At 51.0% G+C, this 18,096-nt stretch overlaps 1 protein-coding gene across 1 annotated transcript in view; it reads left to right on the top strand.

Moving 5' to 3' along the window:
• Nucleotides 1–2,461: 2,461 nt before the first annotated feature.
• Nucleotides 2,462–18,096, top strand: part of LOC144150209 (pancreatic lipase-related protein 2-like) — a 77,114-nt gene continuing 61,479 nt past the window's right edge. The window contains exon 1 of the mRNA XM_077682057.1: nt 2,462–2,581. The gene's annotated coding sequence lies outside the window, so the exon portion shown is untranslated. The remainder of the gene's footprint in view (nt 2,582–18,096) is intronic.

Here is an 18,096-nt window from a genome sequence, read left to right as displayed (position 1 = left end):
GCCAGGAATCGGACCCGCTACCTCGTGCTTAGCAGCGCAATGCCCTTAGCCACTGAGCCACCGCGACGGGTATTCATCGGTTTCGATTCCTGTTATACTGGAAACCGGCACGTATTCTACTTATTGCCTTGGTTAGCGAGTATATGTAGCCTTTAGTACCGCAATCATGTCATAACTGTTCGAGTTGAGAGTCTGTTCGTTATGATAACGACGGCCACCATAGAAATTCGGAGCCCCAAAAAGCCGCCTTCGAGTACTCTGGACAACGTTGTCTGAGGCACGATCCCGGTGACTTAGCACAAACCTCGTCGTTGTATTTGCATGTGAATAGACAACGCATGCTGCGGATATATGCCCTTTCTGGCCGGCAGCCATAACGAAAGTAATTTGTAAATAGGGGAATGTATCCCATACAGCCACACCATCTTTGAGAGCCTCCCAAACATCCCCAGACCTCCTAATAAGACGGTTGTGACGATGCCGAGAACTTAATGCGTTGGGCACAGAAAAAAAGCATTCATCTGATACAACTCAACAACAACGGAATAAATAGAAGACAGCCGCTTTATTTCCTGCTGTGAGATGCGTGTGTAAAGGCCCAATCCTTAGTGCGTAGCATTAGACTATCGAGCCTTCATAAGAGCACATCAAAAATACTGTAGGGAAGCCTCCGCACTTTCAAAACTTATAGAGGAGCTCTGAGCACGGAAGCCCGAAAATAAGCTAGAAATGACGAGTTACACACGATCTTCTGATCGATGTTCTGAAGAAAGTTGTTCTCTATCCCCTCGTGTCTTACACACTTGTGTGGGATACAACTTGAAATTGTTCCGATGTGTCAGAATCAGGCAAAATTAACTGAATTACTGGAAATGCGCTTTTTCACCCACTAAAACATCAAAGCGAGCGATTTCTAGCACAGGCACTGCTGCCCGTCGCAAGCGGTGTGTAGCAGACGACAGGGGCGCGAGTCCCCAAGCTGACGTCAGAGCCAGGGGGCGCCACTCAAACATCCCACCGCAAATACTTCATGGAGCGCTCGTATTCATTCCACTGAGGGTCAACCTCCTCCCTCCCCTCCCCCCGCGCGCGTACGCGCAGGCAGGTCCTAGTACCCGCCGATGTCGCGTAAGGGTACGCTAGCCGCTATGCTAAAACTCTCGATTATTGCGCTTTCGTATAGTAAGATTCCCTCAAAGCATTGATGGATTCTGGCATAGCGTACGCTAAGATAGCGTTAGCGTTTATCGGGACCCGACTGCACATGCGCGGGCTCACTTCGTTCGCAAAACAGGCGATTTGCTACCGTAGTATCCTGGTGGTTCCGGGGCCGCCAGCTGGACCGGCACGCGCCACCTAAATATTATAAGGTGGAACTCGAATTTGGGGGGATGAGATACAGAGGATAAGAATTTTTGCCGTAGCCTATCCGTAAAACACACTTGGGGTTTCCTCTTTATTGCGCTAGATGCATACGAGAAAATTTCGTGATACCGCGTAATGTCGTAAAAACGTACAGAGCATAAAAAAAATCATGCAGCGATATGAGCAGAATAGGACTTTGTTACAACCTACCGGCTACTTCATTCAGTGTAGCTAAGAGTTATACTGCTCATACCAAGAGACATACTAAATACATTTAAAGGCTACTATATTAATTCAAAGCGTGAAAATAAATGCTTCATTGCCTGTTTGATTGATTGTAGTGTTTAACGCGCCGACGCAACGCAGGAAATGAGGCGCGCATTGTGGAGGGTTCCGGAATAATTTTGACGACCTGGGGATGTTTATCGTGCGCCGAACTCCAGTACACACAGCTAAATGCTTGCTACCGACGTTCGCATCCAACCGCCCTTATAGGTGGAAACAAAGACAAGTAGTGCATTGCGTGGTTACAAAGGGGTGATTAAACTCGAACCGCACGCACGCTCGCACGCACGCACACACACACGCACACACGCGCACACGCAAGCACGCACACGCGCACGCGCACTCATGCACACACACACAATGACTCCTGTGCGTCGTATGACAATTCCAGTTCTAAACCTGGCCAGTTTTAGGGGTCGCTTTGCAATATAAATAATAACACACTGAGGATTCGGCCTCGAATCCCAGACGCACTAAATTTCCTTTTTTGCTTTTATTCCATTGGCGCTATTGATTGTTTTTTGGACAATTTTCAGGTCGAGAGGGTGTTTGGGGCCACATTTTGGCTTAATTGAGAATTTAATGGTTTCGCAGTGCTTCCTACGAGGTCACAATGTTTAGGTGAGGCAATGGCCGTTTAAACATACGGGAAATGGCCTAGTTCAAGTTCGTATTTTCATTATGGTGTTTCCTTTATACCTGACTTCCATGTGCGCGTGTAATTGTGAAATATACCTGTGGCTATATCTAACTTAGATAAAAAATTACTAACGAAAACCTTTGTCTTGTGGACTTCTGTGTATTTCAGGAGAGTCGAAGTGTGGACCATGTTAGTAGCGGGTCAGGAAGACCAGTTCCTGAAGCAAGATTTCTATCTTGGGCACAAAGTTTTTTGCCGGCTAGAATCTTATTGGATGCGGCGATAATTTATGTAAGTAGAAAACCATGTTTCATCAGCGTCGATAGCTACTAATTGCTGTCGCAATCATTGCCCTACTGCCTAGGAATTTATCTGACGTCGTGAACCTCCCTATTGGGCAATGTTTTTTGCCGTGTCCTAAATATTGCCACAGTGACAGCATGTATCTAGTCTGAATTTGTGGTGCGATAAAAACAGCCTAAACACGATTCGCGTCGGAACTGATAATTTAGTTGCTTTAGTTTTTAAACTACTGGCAAAGAGAATGCATAGAAAGTAATGCCACACGCGGTGCCGAAACTACTGGAGGGATACAATTTTCATGGTATTGGGGCAATATTTTGTACAATTTGATTATCTCGTAGGTGTTTCTTATGCCATTACCGGTGAAGGTAGACCGTGTTTTGTGGCATAAAAGTTGACATCGTTGGCGAGTTGGAATCGGTGAATGGTTGAGTCTCGGTAAAGCAACCGTTGTGATTACAAAGGTTTTTTTGGGAGGACTTTGCTTAAGCTTTTATTTTAACATACCATGACAAAATATTTAAACGCTTTTGTCCCATGTAGTACGCGCAGTTAAAAATATTTGTTTCTGGCTGTGGTGCGAATACAATGGGTAATTGAGCTGGTTTTAGGTGTAAATTTCAAGCCGGTTGGATTCATAGTTACACGTGAAACAGACGGTACTACTAATGCACAAAAATACATAACATATCAGTGGAGGTGGTCTTCACTGGCACCCTCCACATTTATGTTTTGAAATGCAGCGAGAGCTTTGTAATTCTAACTTCAGTTTTTTTAATTTATCCTAATTTAAATTGTACGATTTGGTCCGACCAGTCTCCGTAAAAGTCGATGTGTTTAATAGACCGTTCAGCTGAACAGAGCTACGTTCTTCTAGGTTTAATTTAAACTACCCACCACAGCGCTGGCGGCTTGAAACCAGAGAACCTTACCTTTCTGCTACACGCGAGGCTGTGTCACTTCCGAAACGGAAAAAGGAAGTCTGTGTCACTTCCGAAACGGAAAAAGGAAGTGAAGTCGAGTGAAAACCATCATGGCGTACGGTTTAGAAGACACTTTTTGCGGAATATGCCAATGTGGACACGAGGGTAATGGTGTGTGGTGCGTTGCCGGACAAGCACATCATTTCTCAGGCCACAAGCCCAAAAGCGTTTATAGTAGCGACGACGAGATGGACGACGCCGTACCAGTATGACCGTCTGTTCGAAAGTGATGGAAATATACAATGCAATTCGTCTCAGCTTCCGTTCTGATGAATGTGAAATATCTTTATCGCCACATTTACTCTTTAGAGAAAGAAGTGCTGGCTGTCGCCTTTTAATCACTGACTTTTTCAGGCATCAAAGTGTTTAAAATTCCCTACTTTTCCTCAGTCTCCCTGAACTGTTGTTATTATCCACTTTCATTAGTTCGAAACTTCCTTAATTACAACAAAGATGGATTCCCCCTGCGGTTTGAATGAACGTGCGTTCACAGTAGTTGCTATCTTCTTACTGTTTGTTTTATAAAAAAGCTTGTCACCAAAACAGTACAGTTCTTCTATGCGTATTCATGTTGCTTCGAGGCTTTGTTGGCGAATCACCGAACTTTGATTTAACGTTTGTTTGAAGCGTGAAGTGTACTTTTCAAACAAGTCTGTCAGCACTGAAGTCCAACATCTTGGGATCACATGTAAGCTTTTACAGCAATAGAAAGAAAGCAAAGCCAAAAAAAAAAACTCGTAATTTGAAGCTTTAGATTGGGATTTGTATTGGTGAAAAGACGTTGTACACACGGAAGTCCATGTAAAACGTCTTATGTGGTAGTTTTTCTCCCCTAGTATCAGTGGTAACGATTGAACAGACTGCATAGAATGTTGATAGAAATAATAAAGAAGCGGCTCGCATGGGCATGGGGACAAGGACAAAGGTCATTGCTCGCATGATGCCGAAACCGGGGAAACTGAAGCCATGAGCTGACCTGACCAGATGCGGCACATAAGTTGATGACGAAAGGCCTGATATATCTTTGAAGCGACCCGATTCTTCTGGTCTCGTCATCAAACGTGTCTGCCCCTTGTTCGTGCCGAAGAAACCCGGTCGCCTGGCTTTGCTGATTCAGCAGCCATGAAGGAGCTACGTCGCCGCCTTGCCTTTGTGAGAAAAGCCGTCACAGGGGCATAGCTGCATTTTAAAGGCTTCTTAAGAATCCTGATACCTCGACCATCCAGTTCTGCTAACACCTGCGCGCTGTAAACAGGAGGAACGAGGAAATGAAGTTTCACGATAAGTGTACTCATCATAGAATCGCTTTGTACGAACTGGAGGCCGATTTGTTCGTCAGCGATGAGTACGACGAAAAGGACATCAATACCTGAATGAAGTCTACTTCGACAAACCCTCCGCAAATTCTTCCTTCATTTGCTGCGCAGAGTACCGGAGCACTAAGTCCTAACTTCGCCTTCATCCGGCACGGAAAGACCGCGGTGCCCCTGGCGACAGCAAGCGAAAGGAGGAGGCGGACATGGTTGCGACCGGGCCCTCGTTGTGTGGGACGTGCGCCTGCGGCTTACACGTCCTGACAGCCAGCGAGGAATCTGGTTACCCAGAAAAACTAGCGGAGTAGTGCACCCAGTTCCCCCAGCAGTGCACCCAGTGCAATAGTGCACCCAGCAGACTGCGACGTGCTCGCGGGTGGCTAGGGCACCAGGATTTAGAAGAACTTCGTTATCACTACGTATAATGAGGCGGCCGACCCTGAACCGCCCAGATTGACGTTCTCCGACGGCACGGATGTCGTTGCCGGTAGTTGGGGTGCCTTGGTGAAAGCGTATGTTGTTTGGCATCGGGAACGGGTGCTGTTGCCACTTGCTACGCGGTGGCCGTGATACTCCCGGCGCTTGCTTCTTTACTGGCGTCTCCGCAGGCATCTCAGCTTCCTAGAATCTGTGCGTGATCGGAGAATCGGCGCTCCGATTCGGATCACGCGAACCACCAAGTGAACCTAGTTGCGGCAGGCTCATGTACGGCAACCGGGCAGCTTCAATGGCCGTGCTTGGCTACCGCCTGAAAAGATCCTGGAGGTTCCCCCCCCCCACTGCCTCAATAATCGCTTCGAAGGCACACTGGTGCACCTAAATATGCACCTAAAAAAATTCACCCCACCTCCCCGAAGGGAATCGTGAGGACATGCGAATGCACCAGGATCGGCCCGGCGCCGCTGCCGCTTGGTCTCGGCCTCGCGCCTCTTCACCTGAGGATCGACCGAGCGAACGGGAGAGTGGGGCGAGCGTCGAGAGGAGAAGCACCGAAGCACCGCGCCTACCCTCGCCTACACTCTCCCACACACGCGGGAGCTCCGGTGAGCTCCCGCGATGCGAGCGCCCTCACACGCCCGAGCGCGCTCCTCCTCTCCACTCACTCGCCGCTGATCCGCCCGCACCACCTGCTCCGGTTGCTAGGGGAGAGGAGGAGCGGGCGTGCTCGCAGCTGTTGCTATGGGAGAGGGGGTGAGAGCGGAGAGATAACATCTGCGGGCGCGTGGACGTCGCACGGCGCCTGACATGGCTCGACTATGAAATGCATTCGCATTTAAAAAATCACACAGGCACCGGCAGGATTCGAGCCTGTGTCTGGTAGACCAGGCATAGTTGGTGTCAGTCGTCTTACCCATTGGGTTACGATCGTGAGTTGGGACACGAGAGTCAAACGGCTTACTCCCTCGCCTGTAACGGTGCGGAGTGCCTTAGGACCTCCCAATGTCCGTCCGCGTCCATCCGTGCGCACACCACCATCAAGCGAAAATCAAGCGAAATTATTTGAGCCATGAGTTGCTGTTTTATTTAGGGAAGAATCGAAGTGCAACTCACGGCTCACATCGAATGACGGTCGGGGCGCAAATCAGATGTCACTCGGGGCGCAACTTGGATGTCATTTCGAGTCCCCGTAATACGCACCCTCGCCATCATCCACGGAGTGGAAATGCTGCTATTTTTTTCTTGTATTTTCAGCTTTGATTTTCTGGTTTGCTTTTTTTGACAGTGCGTTTTGGTATTAACCTGTTTACTTCACTTTTCGTTTGTTTTTTTTGTTATTTTTTTATTTATTTCTTCTCTTTTGAAGAAAACGGTTCCGTTTTCTACTTCCCCTAACGAAAATATTGGATAGGAGATGGGCTAATAGGACGTGACAACATATTTGTTTTATGCACACTTGGCTTTCCCTTTTCGTTTTTCATGTTTTTTCCTGTGCTTCGTTTTTTGATGTGTCAAGCGGCTGTTGCCAATTGGTTGGTTGTTGCTAATAATGTAGTTACAGCAGGTATCCAACACTTCCCCTTCCGAGACACCGCTGCAGTCCCGCCCTTGGCTCCGACGAACAGCAAGCAGACTGCCAGCTTTACAGTACACGCTATGGAGCCGCAAGCCGCACGTGCTCGTGGAGCCAGGGCGGGCTTGCGCTGGTGTTGTGCTTTTATGTTTTATTTCTCCTTTTGAAATAGTTCGTTAGCCGCATTCTATGCGCGCACGAGGAACTCTGGGACAACCACTGCTGGAAACACTGCCTCTTAACCTCATGAGGTGCACAAGGCTTTCACTTTCAATGGCTTCTGCTGCCATTATACCTGTCCTGCTCTTCGGCCGCACAGGATCGCCAATTATATCCTGGTGAGTACACCCTCCCAAGAGCGCGCAAAAACATATGTGGCGATACCCTCCCTTCAAATCAAGAACCAGCCTTTCTCGGTCTCGTCCAATGTGGCCGCTCCGTCCAACACGGTCACTGGAGTAATATTTAATATCCCTGAGGAGGACACCGAAGAGCAAGCCTAGAAGAGTATTTGCGAGTTCAACCCTGACCTTCTAATTTTGGACGCTAAAAGACTGAACACGTCGAACATGGCCCAGATTCTCTTTCACAGAACAAGGGTACCTTTCTGGATACGATATCGCTCAACGACGAACCGTTGCCACCCATTTCGATGAAAAACCGAAGCCTGCCCCCTGTGCTTGTCTTCAGGCCACAGGTCGGACGTGTGTCCCCGCACCAAGTTGCCCCCCCCCCCCCCGTTGCCCCCGGTGCGGCCAAGTCAACCCCACGGAGCAACACCCATGTCACGCCCAATGCATCGTGTGTGGTGGCACCCTTCTCAACGGCTCATCGCACTTCCCCAGGAGATATCAACTCAAGCGCCGCACATCCACCTACGCCCAGATCGCATCGCAGAACCTTTCCCAGTCCGCCACTACCCCACCTGGCCATGGAAAAGAGGACTCCACACGTCACCCTCCCGGGCCCGGTTCCTCCGGACAAACCGGGCGTGGACCGGACCTCTCTCATCGATCCCAAGCCGGAGCTGCTACCTCGCCACCCCTGCTGAGCGCAGCAGGAACGACCCACCAAGCCAGCAATCTCTTGACCCCCAGGTGATCTGCTTAGCGCCGTCCCACCACTGCTCAGGGCCATTCTACTCTTCCCCTCGGTCGCATACGCGGATTTCCTCAAGGAGCTTGCGGCCATCAAAGCCGAAGTAGTCTTTCTGAAAAAACAAAATGAAGCTCTCCGCCAGGAGAGTCTTATGCTCAAAACACATGCTTCCCCCTCGCGTGATGACACCTCCCATCCTGCACCTCCTCCCATTAAACGGAAGGCAGTCTCGGAAGCCCCATCCACCCTCGAGGGCGTTCACCAACAGGACGCTGTATTGAGAGACCAGATCGATCAAGTCGAGAGCAAATGTACTCAAGTCCTTGCGACGCAACAGGCTGAATACATCTGCCTCCACCAGACCCTCTTCGCCAATATAGGCACTATTCAAGGCAACATTGAGTCATGGGGCGCGGAAATGCACCCAGCCGTCCGCGAACTATTCGTTGCAGTAAACGCTCTTACTCCCTCCCGCACACCTCTCCCGGATTCCGATGCACTCACCGACGAAATGTAAAACGGATACTCTACGGGTCTGGCAGTGGAACTGTAGGGGGTATCGTAACCAGCGATGCGCCTTACGGACCTTCGTACAGGCCGAAGAAACTCCCCTCATTGTAGTCACTCTTCAGGAAGCAGCTACAAAAGTCTCGCTTGCCGGCTACAAGGCCCATCAAGGAACGCGCGATCTAACCATTGCCGTTTTGGTGAATCGAAACGTGTCGGCCGTGCGTATACAATTTTACGGCATCTCGATCCCTCACGATTTATTGGCGGTATACCCTCCGCAAAGTGGTGATATCAAACTGTACGTACTAAACCTTTATAGCACTCCCAGATCAGTCAACGACTCATTCGACCAATTACTCTCCTTAGCAAAACGCGAGGCCGGTCCCCACGCACTCCTTGTCACGGGGGATTTCAATCCGTCACATACCGCCGGGGGCATCACCACAGCACCCGCAAAGGACAGCGCCTCTGGGATCTCATACAGGCACTCCGCTTTGTGATTGAATCGGACTGGCAGACCCCAAAGCGTGTGGGTAACGGCGTTTAGAAGGACTCCTCCCCGGACCTCACGCTCACGTTAAACGGCTCTGAGACAGCCTGGGCCAACCTGACTCACACACTAGGCAGCGATCATTTCATCATTCAAACCACGCTGTCCTTAAGCAAACATTCTCATACTCGTCTCCGCAGGACCCACTTACCGAACTGAGACATATTCCGAGAGGTGCGCCGTGGTCATGACGACCCAGAAATTTCACCGCTAGGTCTCGAGCGCTAGGTCCAGAAAATGGCAGCCGATGTCCGACACCAGTACTCCCCTTGATCCACGCATACCGGCGGAAACGGTCGACCCACACCTACATCTTTGGGCAGCGCACTGCGGCATACAGCGCCGATGGCGGAAGCAAAAACATAATAGGAAACTTCGGCTTAGGGTTGCTCGTCTCGAATTCTCAGATATCCGGCTGAGGTTACCCGTAACCGATGGTTTGAGATCTGTGACGGCTTTAAAGGCACCCTAAACATGAAACACACCTGGTCCCTCTTAAGGCACCTTCTAGATCCGACGGGCTCTAAGACGGAACAACGCAACCACCTCACAGTTATATTGCAGAAATTCTCGGGGGATAACGAACAACTCCTGCGCACATTGAGCAAGTATTACATCCCCACCGGTCCCTCGATTCCACTCGCGTCATACCCCGGCTCGCCTAACGAAACACTGGACGCACCCGTCATGGAAGCAGAAGTAAGAAGCACCCTCTTACTGATTCGGCCAGGATCCGCACCTGTGCAGATGGCGTGACCAACAAACTTCTTCGCAACCGAGATGAACCTGCTATTGCGGCTCTAACTGCTTACTTTAATTATTACTGGACTCAAGCCACCCTTCCCCCAGCATGGAAACATGCCTCCATAACATTCCTAAGCAAGGCAAACCTCTTACCATCGAACACCTTCGACCCATATCTCTCACTTCGTGTATGGGCAAGGTGCTAGAACATGTAATCCTTAACAGACTAACCGCTCACATCACGAGCACGGAAGCCTTTCCCTCACAGTTCTAGGGCTTAGACCTAAACTGTCCACCCAGGATGTTCTCCTGCAGCTACACCAAGAGATAATTTCCCAACGACCTAAACGCGACGCAGCGGCGATCCTTGCGCTAGGTTTGACAAAAGCATTCGACAGACTCTCCCATAGTGCGATCCTCAGGGCAGCCAGGGCACCCCACAAGGGGCAGTCATCTCCCCCATGCTCTTTAACCTCGTGATGATCCGAGTGGCCAAGAGATTGATACAGATCAAAGACCTGTGCCACACAATCTACGCGGACGACATTACACTGTGGGTGAATGGCGGAAGCGACGCGCACATTTAGGCCACTATGCAAAGGGCGGTAGAGGCGATAAAAGAAAGTTTGGAAGGGTCTGGCCTGTGATGGTCTCCCAGCAAATCAAAGCTGCTGATCTACCAGCTAAAGAAAGCGCACCGAACCAAGACCAGAGAGAGCGAAAAAATCAAAATCAGAACCGGCGAAGGCAACGAAATCCCAACAGTCAACAAGATCCAAACCCTGGGCATGCTTATTGAAGCACACTGAACCAACGGCGGCACCATCACACGAATAACAGGCAAGGCAGCAAACGCACTAAGAATGCTCAAACGGATCATGAACAGGAGAGATGGCGTGAGAGAAGACAATCTCACAAGGCTAGTCCACTCCTTTGTGATATGCCATATCACGTACGTGGCAGCGGATCACAGATGGAACCAAAGCGAGAAGAACAACTCAGTGTGCTCATCAGAAGAGCGTATAAGACGGCCCCAGGACTACCGGAAGACACGAGCACGAAGAGACTGCTCCGGCTAGGCCTGCACAACAGGCTCGACGAAATAGCGGAAGCGCAGCGTGCAGCCCAACTGGAGAGACTCACTACAACAAATGCCGGAAGAAGAATTCTGGGTAACCTAAACATCACGCATCACAGACAGCAAGGCTCCAAATGCTCAATACCGGACGAAGCCAGAAGATGCATCAGGGTGGACCCTCTAACGCGGAATATGCATCCAGAGCATAACGCGGGCAGAATACAAGCCAGAGCGAAAGCCATGGTGGGCATGCATGCAACCGATACATATGTCAGATACGTGGACGCGGCGGAGTACGCCCATAGAGACAGCTATGCCATAGTACTAGTGGACAACGAAGGGAAGACAAGAACAGCAGCCAGGGTGAACTGTAAGAAGGCTGAAGAAGCCGAAGAAATAGCCATTGCCTTGGCCCTTGCTGATCAAGACTGCAGAACAATCGTCAGTGACTCAAGACAAGCAGTCAAGAGCTATGCCACAGGAAGGATCAGCCCTAAGGCCATGAACATCCTAGAGGCGACCGAAATAAAAAAACGAAACGTTAAAATCAAGTCGATACCGGCACACACCGGAGAAGTATCGGAGAAAAACACAAGCCGCAACGAAACGGCAAATACTCGGGTGCGAGAGCTAACGGACCGCGCCCGAGAGGAATGCCCGGAGCTGTGGTACATCAACAAAGACAGAATGACAGGATACGATGAAATCACCAAACTGTAGAGACTGGCAAGGAGAGAACTGCAACAACCACTCAAGAGCCTAAAAAGGAGACAGGCGGCCCTGTTCTGACAGCTACAAACATGAAGGCTGCCGAACCCAGCACTACTACACAAGGTGTACCCGAACACGTACCCAGACGACAAGTGCAAGGTGTGCCGTGACGAAAGAGCCACCATGAAACACATTCTGTGTGATGGCAAAAAGCATCCGGATGAAGCACAAAGACGAATGTTGCCGCCGCCGCTTGAACGGGCGACGCGGACAGAAGACCAAGAAACGCAACTCAAGGACATCCAGCGGGTCATCAAGGCGTTAGCCAGGCAGGGAATCGTCGAGCCTGAAAAGGTGAGTCGAGACACTTGCAGGCGCGCCAAGAAGACGAAGTAGGCCGCGTCTAAAGCGCGCGAGCTTTACTGCAGGTCAAATAAACGTTTTCCAATCCAATCCAATCAGAGGCCTAGAGTCTATCTACTCAGGAGAGCGCACTTACAACTACGTACGTGATGTTCTCACCGCACGCACCGCCGTACTCCAGGTAGGCGAGCTCCGTACTGATCGCATCCGACTTCCTTACATAGGTACACCCCAGGGTTCTGTATTGCGTCCTCTTTTGTTCAATTTGGCAATCCTGAACATCCACAAAAAGTTAGATTCGGTACCTGGCCTCCGATACGGTCTATATACCGACGTCATTACGATGTGGGTACCTGGAGGTAGCGATGCTCAGATAGAAACCATCCTTCCACAGGGTGCCCATATCGTGGAGACAGAGGCTCAACTCGCTGGGTTATGCTGTTCTCCAGAAAAACCTGCCCTACTCATTCTCTCTGCCCGGTCTTGTCGTGATTCGCCGAACATACAAGTTTCCCTCGGTAACCGAATCATGCCAACGGTGGAAACACTTAAAGTGCTAGGCGTAATAATACAACGCAATCGAGGTAACGCTAAATTTCTCTCCCTACTTAAATCTCAAGTAAATCAAACAATTGGCCTTATTCGACGAATCGCTAGCCGTCACCACGGGCTCAAGGAAAGAGAACGAATCAGTCTAGTTCAGGCTTTCATCATCAGTCGGATCACGTACTCTCTCCTCTACCTTAAGCTTACCACCTCCGACATAGACAAAATTGACTGCCTCATCCGAAAGGCATACAAGGCAGCATTAATCCCCCCCCTCGTTCACTGCCAGACTCGCCTCGTATGGAGTACACAATACTGCCCACGAGCTACTAGAGGCCCATCGTATTAACCAGTTACGCCGCCTCCCTTCCTCTTACACAGGCCGGTACATTCTTCCCCGCTTACGAATTGGCATCCCGGAATTGGTAGAGAACGAAGCGTCGCTGCCTCGAGACATCCTAGACTGCCTCCGCATACGTCCATTCCCGCGCAACATGCCCCCAGTACTTCACGCGGAGCGCAGGTGCCCTACAGATAAATACAGGTGCCCGTGCCCTTACAAATAAATACCCCATCTCCCCGACCACCATGTATGTAGACGCCGCGGAGTACCGACACGCGGAAGGATTTGCTCTAGTAGTGGTCACTCACCCCAACTCTCCCCCAGTCACTTCCCTCACCGTACGAACATCTTACCCCGCAACGGCGGAAGAGGCGGCAATAGCCCTGGCCCTTATCACTTGGCCGCAACCACACATTATAATCACTGATTCGAAGACGGCCGTTCGAAACTTCATTCGCGGTAGCATTTGGGCTACGGCACTCAAAATTATCCTCCAAAATCTCCTAATCAACCAGTCGACATCGTCTGGACCCCGGCCCACACTGGTGTGGGAGGCAACGAGGCGGCGCACAAAGCAGCACGAGAACTCACCAGCCGTGCCAGGCTCGCTCCTGCTCTCTACCATGGTGCTCGGTCAGCCCGCGATCGTCTGCTCTCGTACCAAGAGGTCACGGAACATTACCGCCTCTCCCGCCACCGCTACCACTTAGCCACACATCCCTCACCTACGATCAGGAGCGCCTATGGCGACTGCTTCAGACATACTCCCTCACCAGTCGGTCCCTCCTCCAGAAGATCTAACCCTCTGAGTTCCCTACACCCAACTGTCCCCTCTGTGACTCCCTGGACACACTAACCCACGCCATGTGGGCCTGCCGTCTTAACCCACTCCCCCCCCCCCCATCTCCAGCGTCGAGCAGTGGGAGGACGCGTTGGGCAGCTCGCAACCGGGGGTGCAGCTACTTCGGGTTGACGGAGCTGCCAGCTTCGCCGCCAGCCTTTGGCCGGCCGCCACCAAGCGTTCCTAGCCAATTGCTTGGAAAATAAAGTGATTTCTCTCTCTCTCTCGGTATTGTTTGCGTACTTGCGTAGTCCACTGTGCGTAGCCTGCACAGAAACTGCTCCACCTTAAAGTACTTTTCATACTCTTCATGCATATACATTACGAGTATCATTCCGAGAGTTCCTATGAACAAAAGGCAGACTGATGGCGTTTCCTGGCACGCAATGTGTCGTACGGTCTCGTGGAGCCATGATGGGTCGCTCTGTATGTGGTTTTTGCGTTTAGTTTCTCTTCTTGGCTCGATTGTGTTCTACAGCTGCGTTCCACGCGAGCACGGGAAATTACCTGGGGCACCCGCAAGTCGCAACGCCGGCCTTTTTGCCTTGTTGGGCAGATAGTGTATTCGCCTTAGTAACAACGCAAATTAGCAGGGCAGAGCATATGAAACTAATACTTAGTATTAAATTTCAAACATCGTTCAATATTACCCGTCACGACAAATGACGGCCGTCCGAGTGAAACTACTTATGAGTTACCGAGCTGCTCCTCCTACACAATCCGTCTCTCGTTTTTTTTGAGGGGGGGGGGGGGTTGAACCACACTGCGTCAGCTACACGGAAGCGTCCTCCGCTCTGCGGCTGGTTGTGCACGTGTTTGAGCAAAACCCTGATTTTTGAAAGTTTTAGGTGTTCATTCGGGCTTCTTCCGTCAGGCCAACAGAGATGTATCTTTTAAACCTTGAGCGGAGCGTGAGTTCCTGCTGCCTCCATTCTTCCAGATTCTTTTATTTTTTTTATTTCTGGCTCTCAGAGAACTGGTAGACGGCTGTGTCGCCTTCATTCTTTTCCTCGTTTTATAACGACAATAGTCTTTCTTGGGCGACTTCGACGCGGAAATGTCTTGTTTTAGGTTTTTGTTTGTTCCACATCTCTTATGCTTCCAACTCTTTTTACATACTGAAAGCAGAACCCTTCTGACCGTGACTGGTAACTTCTGCACACGGTTTGCAACAAATTCCTATGCGGAGTCATGATTTCTTCAAGCTTATAGTTCGAGTCTTCTAAACTGAGGATCTGACAGACAGTGTTATGTTTTCCTGAAGACATAGATTTTAGAAGAATGATAACATTTTTCATGGACGTAGCATGGTACTCCTTGACCTTTACTTCATGTGAAAAATATTTTGTAATGGTCTCATTGATGTCTATTAGCTCTCTCTACGGCGAATGATTCGCAACACACGTTAGCAGGGCTGCAACGCTACACATTCTGTCGCCCCAAGAATGCGGGCAGACCTCGCTTATGTGTGCGCATATTTCAACACGTTTCCTAAACTTGCTTGGCTTAAGCGAGCAAATTGTGAGCAGCTTATACCTGTTTATACGTAAGCTTGAAAACGCATGTATAAAACGAATTTTAAGGCGAAAGCGACAAGTGCCCCCTTCAGCGATTGACTGTCGCTGTCGTGTTGCAGTTGCGGTTCGGTCAAGAAAATGGCAGCTGTTTTTAAAAACAGGTATCCACCGTAGCAGGTAAATGCTCCACCACTGCGCTATTCTAGAACGTTGCCAGCGGCGGGGAGAAATGTTGTCGTTTCTGTCGCCTTTTTAGGGGCGAAGCTCCTAAAGCCATGGGTCTGTCCATCCCTTGTGTCTCGTGGTACGTGACCGCCGCATGCTTTCGGAGATGTCGCAAAGTGGGACGCGTTGCACGCGCAAGAACCGGCTGCAACCGGCAGCGCAAACTCGGCACCGGGAGCGCGAGCTTGTCTGTGTTCGCCAACGGAGGCGCGAGCGCACGTGCACTGCGAGGGGGAGATCACGCAAGAGATCACGCCACGAACGCAGGCAGTCATTCTCGGAGATCGAACGAGACGCAAGGACCTTTGCTCGTTTCCTCGCGGGTTGCTCAGCTCGTTGCAGGTGCCGCCGATCCCGCGCCACATGCACCCAGAGGTGGATCGAGGGCGACGGCTGGCGAGGGCGAAGTCCCTCACGGCCACGCATGCGACGGACAACGGAGCACGATACGTCGACGTGGCGAGGTACCCGGACAAGCCGGGAGCCTACGCCGTGGCGGTGTGTGCGGCGACTACCGGAGAGCTACTAGCGTCATGCAGCGTGCGGGCGCGAAGCCCGGGACAAGCGGAGGAGCTGGCTATCGCGTTAGCCCTGGCGGACCCACACTGTACCACGGTGCTGAGTGATTCGAGGAGCGCGATCATGAAATTTGCAAAGGACAATGTGTCCCCGCGCGCGGACAGGGTGTGCGGGGCCCTAAGACACAGAACGATGCCGGTCACCGTGAAGTGGTTCCCGGCCCACATGAGGCCGGTGACCACCGGAGAGAACCGCAATGAGGGAGCGGACCGGGCGGCGCGTGCGCTCACAAGTCGTGATGCGTGCCCGAGCCCCCGACATGCAGAAGACGAAGACCACGACGAGGTGTTGCCGATCACCTCCTACCGGGAGGTGTTGGAGTGGTACCGGGAGGGCAGGCGAGTGTACCCGCCGCGCCACCGAAAACTCACGAAGCAGGAGGCGACGACGCAACGTCAACTACAGACCCGAGTGGTGTGGACACCGGTTGTTGCAAAACACGTGTGCCCTGAGGTGTACGCGAGTGATGTGTGCGCGGTGTGCGGCAAGGGCCGGGCGACCATGGCGCACATACTGTGGAACTGCAAAGTGAGCGAAGGGACTACGGACGCGTTGCCACCGAGCCTGGAAAAGGCGGTGGCAAAGGTTGACTACGACGCCCAGCGCGAGGCCGTCCAGCAGACGTTGGTGGCCCTCGAGCGACAGAGGCTGAAAGCGCAGCCCTGCGAAGGGGCGGTGCGAGTAGGCAGCTGAAGCCGAGCGGCCCGCCAACGTGACGTTTAGGCCGCGTCACAACTTGCCGGAAATAAAGATGTTGTTTCTCTCTCTCTCTCGTCTTGTTCGGGCACAAGTTCGCCCTAAATATCTCGTCTAGAAAGTCGCCCTTAAACCGCGCGTCGGCAGCTTCGGGCTGAGCTCGCTTGATGCGTTTTGCAGCCGCCTCGCGAGCTCTCACTGCATCGGGGTTTGCTTGCCGATACGAGCGCTTGCTTGCAGCCTCATGAACCCTACAACAACAACAACAAACGAACAAGAACAAAATAAAAGTTGATTTGTACAATGTACGCACACAGTCTTACGTCTTTCTTAATGATGTAATGGGCGAACTTTCACGGGAGAGTTACGGTTACCGATGATCTCCCCCTCTCGAGCTTCGCCCCACTTATCATCATTCATCCCGTGGATATGGCGTGATTTTTTTTGTACCCGTACCCACTTGAAGGTTGGCCAGGAATCTGAAGATTTGAGGGGAAAATGTGCCAGCTTCAGAAAGTTTACGATACTCTTGAATCACAGACCTAAAAGATTTAAAACAGTACCACAACACGTCAGTAGCCAAGGTGCACATGAGGTGCGCAGAACACTCGTTTTAGGGAAGCTGGGATGTGCGCCACTGTGGTTGTTTACGTATTTCGCGCCGAAATGCGAAAAAACGGAGGTGAACAAAGATACGCAAACACGGTACAGCAGAAAAAAAGCCGGCTGAAGTATTTCACAGTAAACAACAAAAAAAAAAGAAAGAGAAGAAGGAGAAGCAAATACAATTAGGCGAAAGGAAGTTTTCATTAGGTGTTACAAGGCTTTCACATTCAAAGCAAGTACCGTATTTACCTGGTTCTAACGCGCCCCCGATTCTAACGCGCACCCGATTTTCTTGGCAAAAAAAACCGAAAAAAATTGCACCTCCGATTGTAACGCGCACGGAACTTTGTGAGCAAGAAAAACGAATGCGAAAGAAACGGACGATTTATTTCCCGAATTGACCTCACTCATCTCACTCCTCGTCGCTCTCCGCTGACCAAAACATCTCGTACTCGGTGCCATCAAGCGCGTTCGCGATGCCACACTTCTGAACGAGCGTTCAACCATGGTCGATGGGATCGTCGCCACCGCCTCGCAACCCCATCCCGCGAGCTTCCCCAGAGGCGCACGCTTCAGCCGACCGCTCGTTTTGAACGCGTGAGAGCCGCGTCTGCCACTGCTGTTATCAAGCGCGCAAGTGGAACGATTTGACGATTTGTGTGAACGCCGATATAAAAGCCCAGGCGCCTATGCTTCATGCGTCCGAAAAATTGTTGCTTAAAAACTTTGGTGCCATCTTGAGATGGCGATGGCGATGGGTGGGACGAAATTTCCGCTGTTGCGGCAATT

The sequence above is a fragment of the Haemaphysalis longicornis genome, unplaced genomic scaffold, assembly GCF_048455015.1.
Source record: "Haemaphysalis longicornis isolate Haplotype H1 unplaced genomic scaffold, Haemaphysalis longicornis Haplotype H1 scaffold_8, whole genome shotgun sequence".
Taxonomy (NCBI): Eukaryota; Metazoa; Arthropoda; class Arachnida; order Ixodida; family Ixodidae; genus Haemaphysalis; species Haemaphysalis longicornis.
Note: the sequence above shows the minus strand (reverse complement) of the source record. Positions and strands in the feature narration are given on the sequence as shown.